The 17,020-nt window shown below is 34.1% G+C and overlaps 1 protein-coding gene across 1 annotated transcript in view; it reads left to right on the top strand.

The window, feature by feature from the left end:
- Positions 1 to 17,020, top strand: part of LOC131803855 (transient receptor potential-gamma protein-like) — a 65,849-nt gene that overhangs the window by 19,340 nt on the left and 29,489 nt on the right. Inside the window, exon 2 of the mRNA XM_059125624.1 lies at positions 5,074 to 5,113. The gene's annotated coding sequence lies outside the window, so the exon portion shown is untranslated. The remainder of the gene's footprint in view (positions 1 to 5,073; positions 5,114 to 17,020) is intronic.

The raw sequence follows: 17,020 nt of genomic DNA, 5'->3' as shown, positions 1-17,020 counted from the left end.
TCAGTCTAATATTAGTCGATTTTTAAATTAATATTTTGAAGGAATTTCAGACCAATATCAGTGGATTTTTCGAAAGATTTTTTTTAAAGGTCTTTCAGATTTTTCAGCGGACTAATAGTCCTGATTTTTTAAATAGGGGTTTCAAGGACCAATCATCGTGGATTTCTAAATAATTTTTTTTCTGGATCAGCAGACCTTAAGAGAAAATTTTTTTTTAAATTAATTTTTTCAAGGGCTATCAGATTTTTACATTAATTTTTTCAAGGACCAACAGACCAATAAACTTGAATTTTTAAAGACCTATTTTATTTCAATAACCAATACACCAATAAAATTGTATTTTTAAAGAATTTTTTTTCAAGGAACAACAAACCAATGATTGTGGATTTTTAAATAAAGTTTTCAAGGGCCAATGAGCGTGGGTTTTTTAATTATTATTTTTTTTTTTTCAAGGACCAACATATTAAAAATCGAAGATATTTTAAATATTTTTTTTCAAGTACCATCAGACTAAAAATCGGGAATTTAAAAAAAAAATATATAGCACCAACAGATTAAAAATCGAGTATTTGTTTAAATAGATTTTGTTAAAAGACCACTCGACCAATCATCGTGGATTTTTTAAATGAATTTTTTCAAGGACCAACAAGTGAGTTTTTTTTTTAATTTTATTTTTGATAGATTTTGTTTTTTATATAGATTTTGTTTAAGGATCAATAAACCAATCATCGTGGATTTTTAAATACATTTTTTCAAGGACCCACAGACCAATAAGATATCCAGACAAATAATCGTGGATAGTTTTTTTAAGGGCATAGAAAATATTTTTCAAAGTACTATCGGAGCTATGATAGTGGATTTTTTAAAAACATTTTCAAGGACTTTAATACCAATAATTCTGATTTTGTGGATTTTCAAGGCTTTATTTTCAAGGATCTCCCAGGCAATTATCGTTGATTTAAAAAAAAAAAATAGTGATCTCAGAGCTATAATCGAAGATTCTTTAAGCGGAGTTTTCATGGACTCTCAGGGCTATAACCGTGGATTTTTTAAACAGGAGTTTTCCAAGGGCTTAAAGGGCTTAAAGAGCATTAATCGTGAATTTTTTTAAAGATATTTCAGTAATTGTGGATTTTTAAAAGGATTCTCCAACGGTTTAAAGAGCATTAATCGTGGATTTTAAAAATATTTTCAAAAGACTTAAGGAGCATTAATCGTGGACTTTTAAAAATATTATCCAAAGGCTTAAGGAGCATTAATCGTGGGTTTTAAAAAAATATTTTTCCAAGAGTTTATAAAGGATTAATCGTGGTTTTTTCAAGGATTTTAAGAGCTGTAATTGAGGATTCATAGATTTATTTTACATCAAACATATTTCAAGGACTCTTATTTAGCAATACTTGTTAATGCTTTGAGAAGGTTTTTCAAACGACTTTCGGCACTGAAACGAACTTTTAATATCCTCCACTATGAGATAAAGAACACCTTTAAAACTAAAACAACTTAAAGAGCAGTAATCGTGGATTTAAAAAAAATCTAAGGACATAAAGAGCAGTAATCGTGGATTTTTAAAAAGATTTTTCCAAGAGTTTAAAAAGAATTAATCAATGATTTTTAAAAAGATATTTCCAAGAGTTCAAAAAGAATTAATTGTGAATTTTTAAAATGATTTTCCCAGAGTTTAAAAAGAATTAAGAGTTTAAAAATAAATAATGACCGGTTTTCTGCAAGTTGTCCAATTCCAAATTAAAAAAAAAAATCAGTTCAAAAATATGACTAAAACTACCAAATATTACAAGGTACCGCCTTATGAGTGATAAAAAAATAATGAGTATATTCCGGCAGTCTTCTGCCACAGAAGACAGAATCCATTACAAACTAAATAAACTGCATTTTAAACGATTCCCCTGAAAATGTGTAGCTAAAATCGTCAGACTATCCAATATCGGGAAGTACAAAAATATGGGTATTTTAGAAAAATGTGAACCTATATAGATAATGTTCTGCCACAGAAGGTGGAATCCGTTTTGAAGTATCGAATTTTAAACAATTCTGTAAGAAAATGTGAATTAAACCGTCGAAACAACGAAGTTGAGAGGTAGGAGTTATATGGTTGCTATACGAAAACGTGTACCGTTATGGGCCATTTACAAACTTAACTTGCCTACTGACAAAATACACATGTGTGCAGAACTTTAACCAACTACCGTTCGTGATTACAACAGAAACACAGACGGACAGATACACACTCATACAGAAAGATGGACATCGCTAAGTCGACTTACAATTGTACGCTTATAAAGAACGAATCTATCATGAGTATTTCGAGAAGTTACAAACGGGTTGGCCCCCCATAGCATGGTGGAGGATGTAATAATTGTTTCCAAGGACTATCGTTAGTGTCATAATCATGGAGATCACTTTGCCAGGTTAACTAAAATCTTAAATCCTACACCGCATCTGTCATGTAAACACTCACATGTTATGTACACACACACACAATGCATATTTCAAACCTTGAAAATTCGTTTTTTCCACTGAAATAAATAACGAAACTTTTATCTGGCCAGCTGTTAAGCTTGTTTTAATTAATTTTTCCACATCACAACACAATACCTAGAGAGAGAGAGAGAGAGGGGATTGTTTTGGATTTGATGGTCATCTAAACTTGGTTTGTCTTAAATATTAAAAAAATGAAATGAAATGATGAAAAACACAAATAACAACAACATATCAAGTTATTCAATACAATGTACAAACATTTTTTGTTATTAGTTGTTGTGATGCATGTGCAGGCATGTCAAAAAGGTCATTTTCGGAGGGGTCATGTGCGTGATATGTGAATAAAAATAAAAAGGGATTCAGTTGACCAATTCAATATGAAGGAAGGGGGATCTATAGAAAGAGTTACAGCATACTATTCGGGGATTCGAAATACCTTGAGGGATAGTAGTCGATCTTGGGTCAGTAGGACAAAGCAAATTATATGAAATACTTCGGAATAATTGCCATCAATGGCAATTATTAAATTATGGGATTGAAACTTCTGTGGAGAGAAAAAAATTATGTCTAGAAATTTTACTAAAAACTAATCTAAAATAAGAAATAAAAATATTATTTTCAAAAATAAACCAATTAAAAAGTATAAGTTGGTTTGTTGCCGACCGATGTGTACCCTTAGCCAGTTATCGATTTTTTAAATATATTTTGACTTCGGTTGTGATTATTCAAATTGTTGATCGTCTATGGAGTATTTTCCGAAGGAATGGGCCAATATTATCCATTTCGTATGGGACCTAAATAAGTATCATATAAATATTGATATTTTCTTCACTTTATATGAGATATGTTATAATTTTTTAGAAAATGTGCATGCAGTACCAGATGTTGTCGACCGAAGTATTCCGTTTTCATATTTCATCTAATACAGACCCAAATGTTGGTATGGGCAAAATTGCAAGAATATCGAACATTTATATCCAATTTTATGCGAAATCATAAATTCCATATTCATCCCAGATTTCTGGTTGAGAAAAATATTTAGAGCTAGGTAGTTGTAAAGAATCGCTGACTTGTTTCGCTAGTTATGACAGAAAAAAAGTATTAAAAACTTGTAACCCTTCGACGGAGAGGTACCGGAAGGGGTTTGCAGATATACAGGGTGAGATGAAAAAACTGCAACCAACTACAGACTGCTGTCATTTCTAAGCCACTCCGCCGACAGCTGTTAAAATTATTCCAGTAACAGCTTATTATATTGTTTAAAAGCGTATTTTGGTTAGAATTTTCCAGAAAAAAGTTATTCGTGAAGGAATTCCACCGTGATGGTGTGATTTCTTTATATTTGGCTGGAAAACCAAAAGTTGCTATCGTTAGAAAACTCCAGCATTTAAATGCAAATAAATCTTTTTTGTGTCCCGTATCATCGCTCGTAACTGTGATACTGGTAGCTTAGCCCCACGTCAAGGAAGTGGTCGGAAGAAAACAGCAACATCCGCAGAAATGGTTCGAAAAGTAAAGAAGCGACTTGATCGAAACCCGCGTCGCAGTGACCGAAAAATTATTCGTGAGCCGAACATATCGCAATATTCCATTCGGCAAATATTGAAAAATGAGTTCGGGGTAAAGCCATTGAAATTCCAAAAAGTGCCAGAACTTACACCGCAACGGAAAGAAAGTAGACTCCAAAGAGCTAAAGAGTTGCTTCGCTTGGCCGAAAATGGTAAACTGCCGAATTTGGTTTTCTCCGATGAGAAAACATTCGTTGTCCAGCAGTTTGTAAACAAACAAAATGATCGTGTTTACTTGCCAAAGAGGTCAGCTGAAAATGTGCACCTTCGGTTGGCCACCAGACCTCAAGCGCCGACCATGGTGATGGCGTGGGCCGCCATAACAGCCGATGGTCGCTCTTCGCTCGTATTATTCGACCGAATAATATCGCGAAAATATTCTGCAGGTTCTATTAAAGCCTTGGGGACGCAAACATTTTGGCCGCAGACCTTGGACATTCCAACAGGACTCAGATCCATCGCACTCAGCACGCGCCACCCATGAATGGTTACAAAATGAGGTTCCTCGCTTCATTTCCAGCGCACACTGGCCACCAAAAACTCCGGATGCCAATCCGTTGGACTATTGTGTAGAAAACAAGGTTGGCACTAAAAAATACCAAAGAGTCGATCAACTCAAGCAAGCGCTTCGCCGGGAATGGGCCAAAATACAGCAGAGCAACATTCGAGCAGCGTGTGACGGTTTCATTGGCCGATTGAAGGCCTTATTTCGTACCAAAGGTGACCAATTCAAGCAAATCTAAACTTATTCTAATATTTGATGCTATTTTCGACATTTTTGCATTCATTCAATAAAATTTAAAAAAAATGTAAAAATTATGGCCATCTTTCAAACAGTTCTTGTGTTGAGGGAAATATTAAGGTTGAGGTCTTATGAATGACATTCAATATTGATATTCAAAACATGTGATATTTTTTCTGTCAATGAACCTTATGAATTTTAATACTTGCGAATGTAATTGTTTATTTTTTATTAAATTTAAAATTTATTGCGTTTTTGCAGTTGTCGAAATGGAGCGATGTGAAAGCCAACGAAGAAGGCGGTATGTATGAATGCTTGATTTAAAAAAATGTTTTTGTTTACAGAAAAGAAAGTATGCATCTCCTACATCAACACTCCTCATAAAAATTGTCATAGTTCATTGAATTCATTCATATTCGAATAAATAATAAAAAATGAATTTATTGAATTTATTGATGAATTTTTCAAAAAATGTGATTTATGTGTAACTACTTGAAATCGAATTGAATATTCAAAAATTATAACTAAAAACCCCGAAATGTCAATATTTAAGGAGTTAGGGCCATTTTAAAGAATGCTATTTTTCCTCTCTACATAACTGATCACAAATTATAGCTAAAAACCCCGAAATGTCAATATTTAAGGAGTTATGGCCATTTTAAAGTATGCTACTTTTCCGCTTTGAAAAACTGATCACAAATTATAGCTAAAAACCCCGAAATGTCAATATTTAGGGAGTTATGGCCATTTTAAAGTATGCTATTTTTCCTCTCTACATAACTGATCACAAATTATAGCTAAAAACCCCGAAATGTCAATATTTAAGGAGTTATGGCCATTTTAAAGTATGCTACTTTTCCGCTTTAAAAAACTGATTACAAATTATAGCTAAAAACCCCGAAATGTCAATATTTAAGGAGTTATGGCCATTTTAAAGTATGCTATTTTCCTCTCTACATAACTGATCACAAATTATAGCTAAAAACCCCGAAATGTCAATATTTAATGAGTTATAGCCATTTTAAAGTATGCTATTTTTCCTCTTTAATTAAGTGATCACAAATTATAGCTAAAAACCCCGAAATGTCAATATTTAAGGAGTTATGGCCATTTTAAAGTATGTTATTTTTCCCCTTTATTAAAGTGATCACAAATTATAGCAAAAAACCCCGAAATGTCAATATTTAATGAGTTATAGCCATTTTAAAGTATGCTATTTTTCCTCTTTAATTAAGTGATCACAAATTATAGCTAAAAACCCTGAAATGTCAATATTTAAGGAGTTATGGCCATTTTAAAGTATGCTATTTTTCCTCTTTAATTAAGTGATCACAAATTATAGCTAAAAACCCCGAAATGTCAATATTTAAGGAGTTATGGCCATTTTAAAGTATGCTATTTTTCCTCTTTAAAAAACTGATCACAAATTATAGCTAAAAACACCGAAATGTCAATATTTAAGGAGTTATGGCCATTTTAAAGTATGCTATTTTTCCTCTTTATAATAGTGATCACAAATTATAGCTAAAAACCCCGAAATGTCAATATTTAAGGAGTTATGGCCATTTTAAAGTATGATATTTTTTCTCTTTAAAAAACTGATCACAAATTATAGCTAAAAACCCCGAAATGTCAATATTTAAGGAGTTATGGCCATTTTAAAGTATGCTATTTTTCCTCTTTATAATAGTGATCACAAATTATAGCTGAAAACCCCGAAATGTCAATATTTAAGGAGTTATGGCCATTTTAAAGTGTACTATTTTCCTCTTTCAAAAATTTATCACAAATTATAGCTAAAAACCCCGAATTGTCAATATTTAAGGAGTTATGGCCGTTTTAAAGTATAATATTTTTCCTCTTTAGAATAGTGATCACAAATTATAGCAAAAAACCCCGAAATGTCAATATTTAAGGACTTATGGCCATTTTAAAGTATGCTATTTTTCCTCTTTACAAAATTATAGCTAAAACCCCGAAATGTCAATATTTAAGGAGTTATGGCCATTTTAAAGTATGCTATTTTTCCTCTTTAAAAAACTGATCACAAATTATAGCTAAAAACCCCGAAATGTCAATATTTAAGGAGTTATGGCCATTTTAAAGTATGCTATTTTTCCTCTTTATTAAAGTGATCACAAATTATAGCTAAAACCCCCGAAATGTCAATATTTAAGGAGTTATGGCCATTTTAAAGTATGCCATTTTTCTTCTTTCAAAAATTGATCACAAATTATAGCTAAAAACCCCGAAATGTCAATATTTAAGGAGTTATGGCCATTTTAAAGTATGCTATTTTTCCTCTTTATAAAAGTGATCACAAATTATAGCTAAAAACCCCGAAATGTCAATATTTAAGGAGTTATGGCCATTTCAAAGTAGCTGCCTGCTGCCTTCTATAACTAACGAACTGCTTGCTATTTGCTATAAAATATTGAGTAATGCATTCTATTTTGCCAAAAATTGTGCGTCAAAATATCCAAATTCTGGTCCATCGTATTTTTTTTCTGTAAAATGACGACCGTTTTGTTCAAATCAAAATTTTATATTTACATATTCGTACACTTTCTTATCGCATTGTGATTTACAATATCAACGGACAAAGCCACATCTAATATTAAAAATTGAAAAATGTGCCACAAATCTCGGCGATTGTTTTCGGATGGCATCAAAAAATAAACAAAAAATATTCTTGGCAAAAGGCAAAAATAAAACGAAAAAAATAACAATATTCCGAAAAAAAGCCTACAGTGCGGTTTCCACAAAACGATTATCGCCAGAGTGTTGATTTACCGGCCACAGCAAAACACGATTCGGATAAATGGATGGTGGTGGCCTGCTGAATGGCTGGTCACAGTGTTGGCGGGAAAAAATCACCATCACATTTAATAACATCCTCTGCACAAATAACCAAAAATTCTGTTTTCCATACCGCTTTACTTGAATGGAAATTTAATATATTTTTGGTACGGATTTTTTTCCATCGATGTTCACACTGCAGTCCTACTGAAATAATTTTGCATAAAAAAAAAAAAAAACTTTTATGCATTTTCCCCCAAACTCAAGTGTTCTGCAAACGCCATAGCTGCAGTCAGTAATGAATGCAGTTTCCACTTGATGACTTTTCCATAGTGTTTCCTATCCCTCTTCCTTCCGTTCTCCTTGTTACTTTTCCTATTGGAAGCCATTTTAATAAGGCTAAAACTTTGGGGATATGTTTTACTGCATTCCGGTTGTTTTTTGTTCTTTTTCAAGAGTTTTGAAATTATGATTATTGGTGTCAAGAGAGTGAAAATGAATGAATGTGTGTGTGTATGCTTGTGTTTTTTGAATAAGAATATTTGATTGCATTATGGATTTGAATAAATTATATTGTGTAGATTTGAGAAACTTTTTTTGTAAAAATATAAGAATTTAAATAAATTTTTTAATGGGAAAATTATTATTTGAAAAACTAGCAGTACCTTTACATATAAATGGGTTAAACCACTGGAATTGGATTAAAATTGTCATATCCATTACTTATACTTCAAAAAATTCTCTTAAAATAGGTTAACCCCACCAAAAAGTTCTAACATAAACATGGCATAAGACGTGATTGAAATATATTCACTGGGGAAATAGTACGCACTATTAAATAAAGGTCAAGATTTCCTTCGCCACTATAGAGTTGAGTATGTATTGAAATTTTGTATTAAGAATATTTATCTCGACTTTTGTTTAACAAAATTTTGGTATTGAAAAGTTCAAGAGTCAAAATCGTCTCTTGCTCTTACGCCAAGACGAATTCTCGTAATAAACTTTCCAAAATAAGGCTGCCTATTTTTACATAATTGAAAACATTTGAGTTAAGATTTCTTGGAATCGATGGTTTTTGACAATATTATTGGCAAAAATTCGGAGAATATTTTTGTAGAAGAAATTATTTTAATGCGGTCCTTTAGTCCTTTTCTTCAAAAACGTTCAAAAACTCCATTAAGAAATTAAAAAAAAAAAAAAAAACAAGTAAAAAAGGAGTAAGTTTGGCCGGGCCGAACTTTGAATACCCTCCACCATTTGGAATGAATTAGAAAATTTTCAAAAAAAAAAAAAAAAAAATAAATAAATAAAATCCATTAAAAATTATTTTAAAATCTTTAAAATATAGGAAGGTGCCGATATATGGGGGGGATATACGATATTGTGGACCTATAAAGACAAATCTATGTCTGCGTGTAAAGTACTCACAAGGAACACCTTGTGTGGATTTTCAGATAATTCCATTGGAAAAAGTGGCTAAAATCATTAAAACCGAATATAGGGGAGTACCGTTATATGGCGGCTATACGATATCGTGGACCTATATAGATAATTCTCTGCCGAGGTATGAAGTACCCACAGGGAACTCCTTGTGTGGATTTTCAGACAATTCCGATGAAAAATGTAGGTAAAATCATAAAAATACCGAATATCGGGGGGTACCGTTATATGGGGGATATACGATATCGTGGACCTGTATAGACAATTCTCTCTCAGGGGGTAAAGTACTCACAAGGAACTACTTGTGTGGATTGTGAGACAATTCCATTGAAAAATGTGGCTAACATATATAGACCTATATAGACAATTCTTTTTTAAGGGGTTAAAATGTCCACAAGGAACTCCTTTTGTGGAATTTCAGACAATTCCATTGAAAAATGTGGCTAAAATCATCAAAATACCGAATACAGTGGGGGTACCGTTATATGGGGGCTATACGATATTGTGGACCTATACAGATAATTCTCTGCCGAGGTATAAAGTACCCACAAGGAACTACTCGTGTGGATTTTCAGACAATTCCATTGAAAAATTTGGCTAAAATCATCAAAATACCGAATATCGGGGGTACCGTTATATGGGGGCTATACGATATCGTGGACTGATATTGCCCATCTTCGAACTTGACCTGCCTGCAGGCAAAAGAGAGATCTGTGCAAAATTTTAGCTTCCTATCTTAATTCGTTTAGACTGTAGCGTGATTACAACAGACGGACAGGGCTAAATCGTCTTAGAATTTTACGCTGATCAAGAATATATATACTTTGTTGGGTCTAAAATGATTATTTCGATGAGTTACAAACGGAATGACGAACTTAATATACCCTCCATACTTTTTGTGGTGGAGGGTATAAAAATTACTATAGGTCTCATAATACACCAAAACCCAATGACCAAAAATCTGTCAAAAACAAGTTAAAAAGTATCAGTGGGTTTTGCCGACAGATGTATACCCTCAACCTAGCTTTACGAGTGTTGAAACTTTTGACCCATCATGGGGGAGGGGGGGGGGGTGTGTACTAGAAGGAGTGGGAAGGAGATCTCTGGTTGTGATATATTTATAGAAAAGCATTGCTATTTGGTTTCGGAATACTGAAAATTGTGAATCTTTGTGAGGTAGGTACCAGAAAGGGGTAGGCGGATATATCCAATTAAAAAAAATTAAAGAGAATCGAACATTTTTTTTCGCTTTTACGAGCGTTTTGTTCTGCATAGTTTTGACACCTTTGCAGACGAGGTACCAGAAAGAATAAGCCAGTATCTACCATTTTCACAACATATCTTGAGTTAAAAGAGGTATTGAAATATGTGTTTATTTCGATTTTATGCGAGATAGAATTATTGAAAATGTTGACCCGTTGTGTGGAAGGTATCAGAATGAGTGAACCGATATATACCATCTTCGCATCAAATTTTGCGTTAGTGAAAATGTGAAATTTGAAGACAGTCGGAAGCTAATTTCGTATTTAATGAGAGATATAATTATTAAAATTGTTAATTTTGACCCTTGGCAGGGGAGATACTGGAAGGAGTGGTCCTATATATTCAATCTTTATACCAGATATTTTTATGGTAAAAATCTTGGGGATATATAAAATATAAAGAGAATCGGATGCTCAATTTGTATTTCATGAGTGTTTTATGAACTCCATGAGCTATTCAAAATTTTCACCCGTTGTGTTAGGAGGTATCAAAAGCAGTAAGTCGATATATCCCATCGTCACACCAGATATTGTGTTAACAAAAAAACCGCGATGTGTGAAATTTGAAGACAATCGAACTTTCCAAATTTTGTCGCTTTGTGGGAGAGGTACTTGATAGAATCAATCGATATTTTTAATTTTCGCACCAAACTTAGGACTAATGGATATATTGGGATGTGTGAAATTTGAAGACAATCGGACTTTTATTTCACATTTTATTGGAATAATAATTATTTCAAAATTTTACTCTATGGGGGGAAGGTACCAGAAGGAGTGGTTCAATATATTTCCTCTTCACACCAAATCTTGTGTTGGTAGAAATATTGAGATGTGCGAAATTTGAAGATAATCGGACTCTTATTTCACATTTTATAGGAGTTAAATTTAAACAAAATTTTGACCCTTTGTGGGGGAGGTACCTGTGGGGGTAGGTCGATATTTTTCTTCACCCGACCCAGCACAGACGAAAATATTGGGATTTGCAAAGTTTCTGCAAAATCGAATGATCCTTTCTCTTTCTATAAGGTATATACTTTTTTTTTGGAAAATATGACCTTTAGTGGGGGAGGTACCAGAAGGAGTGGACCGATGAACTCGATCTTAGTTTGGTGATAATAGCACCAATGTTGGACCAAATCGGATACTCTCTTCGATAGTTAAGGGGCTTATTATGCACAATATCTTCCCCAATCATTGAAAAATCTTAGTGTCAGATGGCAGCTGTTTTGATTACAAACTCAAAAATGCGGGATATCATAATCTAGGGTGTAGCATTTTATGGGTGGTATTATCGCGCTCCGCTCGCATTAATCGACGTGGCATCAGAATAAATGCCGAATATTATCGCAGAAATATTCTGGAGGGTGTATTAAAGCCTTGGGTACGCAAACATTTTGGCCGCAGTCCTTGGACATTCCTTGGACTCAGCACGCGCCACCCAAGAATGGTTATACAATGAGGTTCCTCGCTTCCCTACCAGAAGGAGTGGACCGATATATTCCATCTTCACACCAGACCTTGTGTGATGTGTGTTATTTGAAGATATTCGGACATTCACATTTTATAGGAGTTATAATTATTCAAACTGTTGACCCTTTGTGGGGAAGGTACTTGATGGAGTGGGCCGATATTGTAAATTTTCTCACCTGACTTAGCACTGATGCAAATCTTAGGATTTGAAAAGTTGGATTTTAAAAATGTTGACCTTTTGTGGGGGAGGTACCAGAAGGAGTGAACCGATATACTCCATCTTCATGCCAGACCATGGGTTAATTAAAATATTCTGATGTGTGTATGAAATATGAAGAAAAAAGGAAGCTTATTTCGGATTTTATAATTGTTTTGGTTATTCAAAACTTTGAACCTTTGTGGGGAAGGTATTGATGGAGTGGGCCGATATTGTTCATTTTCTCACCTGACGTAGCACTTATGGAAATATTAGGATTTGCAAAGTTGTAGCAAAATCGAATTATCCCCTCTCTTTCTGTGCAGTAAAATATTTTTTGAAAATGTTGACCTTTTGTGGGGGAAAAGGAGTGGAGCAAAACCAGTGACGAACAATCCTTATGTAAGGACTCAAAGCATTGAGACATGCATGTTTTTCAATTTTTTTTCTCCCATGAAACTCTTTGAACAGCAAATTTTATTTGTTCGTCTAGCAGTCGGATGTGTGTCAAGTGGTGGTACTTTTGTTCACGGAATTCTCGACCAGAGCAATCATTGAATTGTGGATTGGATTGAATTTACACTTGTCAACTTTTATCTCTTGTTCAGCATTCTTGTTTTTGTTGCGCTAGCCAGTAAATGCCAGACATATTGTTGGCTGTTAATCTCACCGACATCACCTCTCACATTCACATTCTCACGTACGTCTTGTTGTTGTTGCTGTTGTTATTGCCATTTTGTCACGGGGTTTTGAGGTCAATCAATAAAAAATACTCAAAGGATCATAGAATGTGAATGGGAAAAGGGTTTGAGTATTGGTTTATTGGGTGGTAATTCGAAATAGCATTGGTTATAATGTGTGTATGTGCAGTTGTGTAAATATGTGTGTGTGTGTATTGCTTTTAACATTTTCAAGAGAATTCCTCTCATCGTGTTGTCTCCAACCATGTTTTGAATGGGAACGAATAAATTTTTTCATTCATTCAGTAGTCAGTCAGCCAGAGTCCTAAAGTACACTTTAGAGCCTTTTTCCAGCTCAGGGGTGTGGAAAAGCGTACAAGAAAGGGAGGTATATACTTAAAGCGAATTAAATCATAAAAATATATAATTCAAGATAGGAAATTGTTCAGGTCATTTTTATTACTTCACATACCATACAAGATTTCCACAAATATTGTCGCAAAAATTATTGCCTACGCCTCTGTTTTTAATGGCAATTATAACCACGACCTATGCCACGTTTTATGATGTTGTCATGGGACTATGGCATCGTCATCATCATCATACATTCATGCCCTACGACCCTACAACAAGTTTATATTGAATAACAACAACAACAACAATAAAAACAAGGAAAAGTTCATTGCACGACAACTATTTAATTATAGAAAGGAGTTCATATGGAAAATGTATAGGTTACTCGTATTTTTGTTTTGAGACCTATTTTTATATCCTCAGCCATATGGCTACAGAGGGTATATATCATTTGATACGGTCAAAACGTGCCTAGTCGAAATAACGGTTTTAGACCCTAGGTCTCTTTGGACCAAATCCGTTTCAGAACATTTGGAGTCGATCTAGCGATGTCCGTCCGTCCGTCCGTCCGTCTGTCTGTCTGTCTGTCTGTCTGGCTGGCTGGTGCGCACGATAACTCTTGAAGGGAGTATCCGATTTGGTCCAAACTTGGTACATCGTAATATTTTTGTCAAACTTAGATCGAGTTCGGAGATGGGCAATATCGGTCTACTCCATCTGGTACCTCCCCCACAAAAGGTCGAGATTTAAAAAATATATATTTTCTGCACAGAAAGAGAAAGGATAATCCGATTTTGCTTCAACTTTGCACATACTAATATGCTAGGTTAGGTGTTAAAATGGACAATATCGGTCCACTTCATCAAGTACCTCCCCCACAAATGGTCAAAATTTTGAATAATTACAACTCTCATAAAATGTGATGTAAGAGTCCGATTGTCTTCAAATTTCACACATCCCAATATTTATATTAACCCAAATTCTGGTGTTAAGATGGAATATATCAGTCCACTCCCTCTGGTACCTCCCCAACAAATCGTCGAAATTTTATAAAAAAAAAATATTTTTTGCACAGAAAGAGAAAGGATAATCCGATTTTGTTCCAACTTTGCATATCCTAATATTTGCGTCACTGCTAGGTTAGGTGTGAGAATGGACAATAACGGTCCACTCCATCAAGTACCTCCCCCACAAATGGTCTAAATAATTACAACTCATATTTGATGTTAGAGCCCGATTGTTTTAAAATTTCACACATCCCAATTTTTATATTAACCCAAGGTCTGGTGTTAAGATGGACAATATCGGTCCACTCCTTCTGGTACCTCCCCCATACAAGGTCAAAATTAAAACAAAAAAATATTTTTTTCTGCGCAGAAAGAGAAGCGTTAATCCGGGTTTGCTCCAACTTGGCAAATCCTAATATTTTCGTCAGTTCTAGGTCTGGTACAAAAAATGGATAATATTGGTCCACTCCATCAAGTACCTCCCCCACAAAGGCTCAAAATTTTGAAAATCATGAAGCTCATAAAAAGCGAAATTGACATCCGATTCTATTCATGACTTGGTACATCCCAAAATTTCCATTAACACAACACAGTCCAAACCTAACACGTCGCAATATATATATCATATTAATTTAGGTGCGGCACGAAATGCCCAATATTGGCCAATTCCTTCGGAACCAGCTGTATAAAGGTTTAAACATTTGATCAATCAAACCAGAAGTCAAAAGATTTTGAAATAATCGAACATTGGCTGAGGGTATACATCTGTCGGTAAAACCGACCGAAACTTTTTTACTTGTTATACCCAACAACAAAATGTGAGAATATATGCTATACTAACCAAGAATTTATATTTATAGTATGGAGGGTAACACCTCGAAAAATACATTTTAGACCCACAAAGTTTATATATTCTTGATCAGCATAAAATTCAATGTCGATTTAGCGATGTCCGTCCGTCTGTGGAAATCACTCTAGATCGATAAAATTTTACTCAAATGTATATTATGTCTGCAGGACTTTTGGTATTGAAAATGGGCCATGTAGGTCCACGTTTTGGTATAGCCCCCACTTCGTGGAGCCCCCATATAACGGTACCTCCCGATATTCGGTATTTTGATGATTTTAGCTACATTATTCACCGGAATTGTTTCAAATTTGATATTTGAAGTCCGAAATAGATACTGCAGCCTAAGAGAGAAGATTGTCTGTGCAGGTCCACGTCTTCGTATAGCCCTCATATAACGGTACCTCCCGATATTCAATACTTTGTTGATTTTAGCGATTTTATTCACCGGAATTCTTTTAAATTTATAATTTGAAGTTCGACAGGAATATTACAGTCTAAGACAGAAAATTATGTGTGCAGGTTCACGTCTTCGTAGAGCCCCCATATAACGGTACCTCCCGATATTCGGTATTTTGATGATTTGAGCGACAATATTCATCGGAATTGTTTCAAATTTGGTATTCGAACATCGTAATGGTTACTACAACCTAAGACAGAAAATTGTCTGTGCAGGTCCACATTTTGGTATAGCCCCCATATAACGGTAACTCCCAATATTCGGTATTTTGATGATATTAGCTACATTATTGTGATGGCTTATGACAAAAGTTACTTATGCACGTCCATGTCGTCGTATAGACCCTACAATAACAGCTATATTCAGTATTTTTAGGATTTTTATTGGAATTTTTAACGGAATGTTTTTGAGAATTGCCAAATTCGTTCCAAATGGTGGAGGGTTCAAAGTTCGGCCTTTTTTACTTGTATAATTTTAAAATCTATAAACTTTTCCAACCTAGTTAAAGTTAATTTTGAAGATGGTCCACATGGGCCCCATCGACATCGCCTTCGATCCAAAATCGCTGTTCCTATTAAAAATGTTTTGATTAATTAACGTTTAAGGACATTTCCTAAATAGCCTGTCTTTAAATATATATTTCATAAAAATCGGCACTCAATGAATTATAACGCAAGGTTATATTTAATGGATAAATTATGAGAAGTTTATTGAGATTTATAAAAGTGACAACTGTACATCCTCTGCATTACCTGTTAACAAAAAGTAATGAGCTATTCCTAAACATTTTTACAAGGCAAAATAAATTTTATTCTTTAAATTATTTTTATGAAAAATTAAAAAACGAGTATAATAGTATCAGTCGGTTTTGCCGGCAGATTTATACCCCCAGCCTTGAGTTATGATTATTTAAAGTGTTGACCAATATTGACGAATTCGTATCTAACTTAAGACTGATATAAATATTACAACGTACCAGATTTGGACTCCCTATACTTTATAGGAGATATGTGTAAATTTTTGGAAAATGTGGAAATATGCGTGAGGCAGCAGATATAGCGGACAGAAGTATTCCAATTCATTATATCATACTTCATTTAATTCAAATAAAAATATTGATATGTGCAAAATTCAATTTCGCGTTTAACGAGGTTCATGGATATTCAACATTTTGACCCGTTGTGGGGAAGGTACCAAAAGTAGTGGACCGATCTCCCCCATTTTTAGAATAGATCTTTTGTTGATAGACATATTGAGATGTGCCTAGTCTAAGTGGAATCGGAGGTCAATGTCGCGTTTTATGAGCTTTATGAATATTCAAAATGTTGACCCGTTGTGGGGGAGGTACCAAAAGGAGTGGTCAGATATATCCCTTCTTAAAACCTTGGGTTAATAAAAATATTGTGATGTGCGTAATTTGAAGACAACCGGATGCTTATTTCGGGTTTTATGATCGCTTTGGTTTCTCAAAATGTTGAGCCTTTGTGGGGAAGATACCAGAAGGATTGGTCCGATCTCTACCATCTGTATAACAGATCCTGTGTTGAGGGAAATATTGAGATGTACCAAGTCTGAATGGAATTGAATGTTAATTTCGCTTTTTATAAGGTTCATGGATATTCAAAATTCAAAATTGTGGGTGAGGTACCAGAAGGAGTAGGTATTTATTGCATATTTACACCAGAACTTGGGA

This window comes from Musca domestica, unplaced genomic scaffold (assembly GCF_030504385.1).
Source record: "Musca domestica strain aabys unplaced genomic scaffold, Musca_domestica.polishedcontigs.V.1.1 34, whole genome shotgun sequence".
Classification (NCBI taxonomy): Eukaryota; Metazoa; Arthropoda; class Insecta; order Diptera; family Muscidae; genus Musca; species Musca domestica.
The sequence above is the reverse complement of the archived record's forward strand: the minus strand, read 5'-3'. Positions and strand labels throughout refer to the sequence as shown.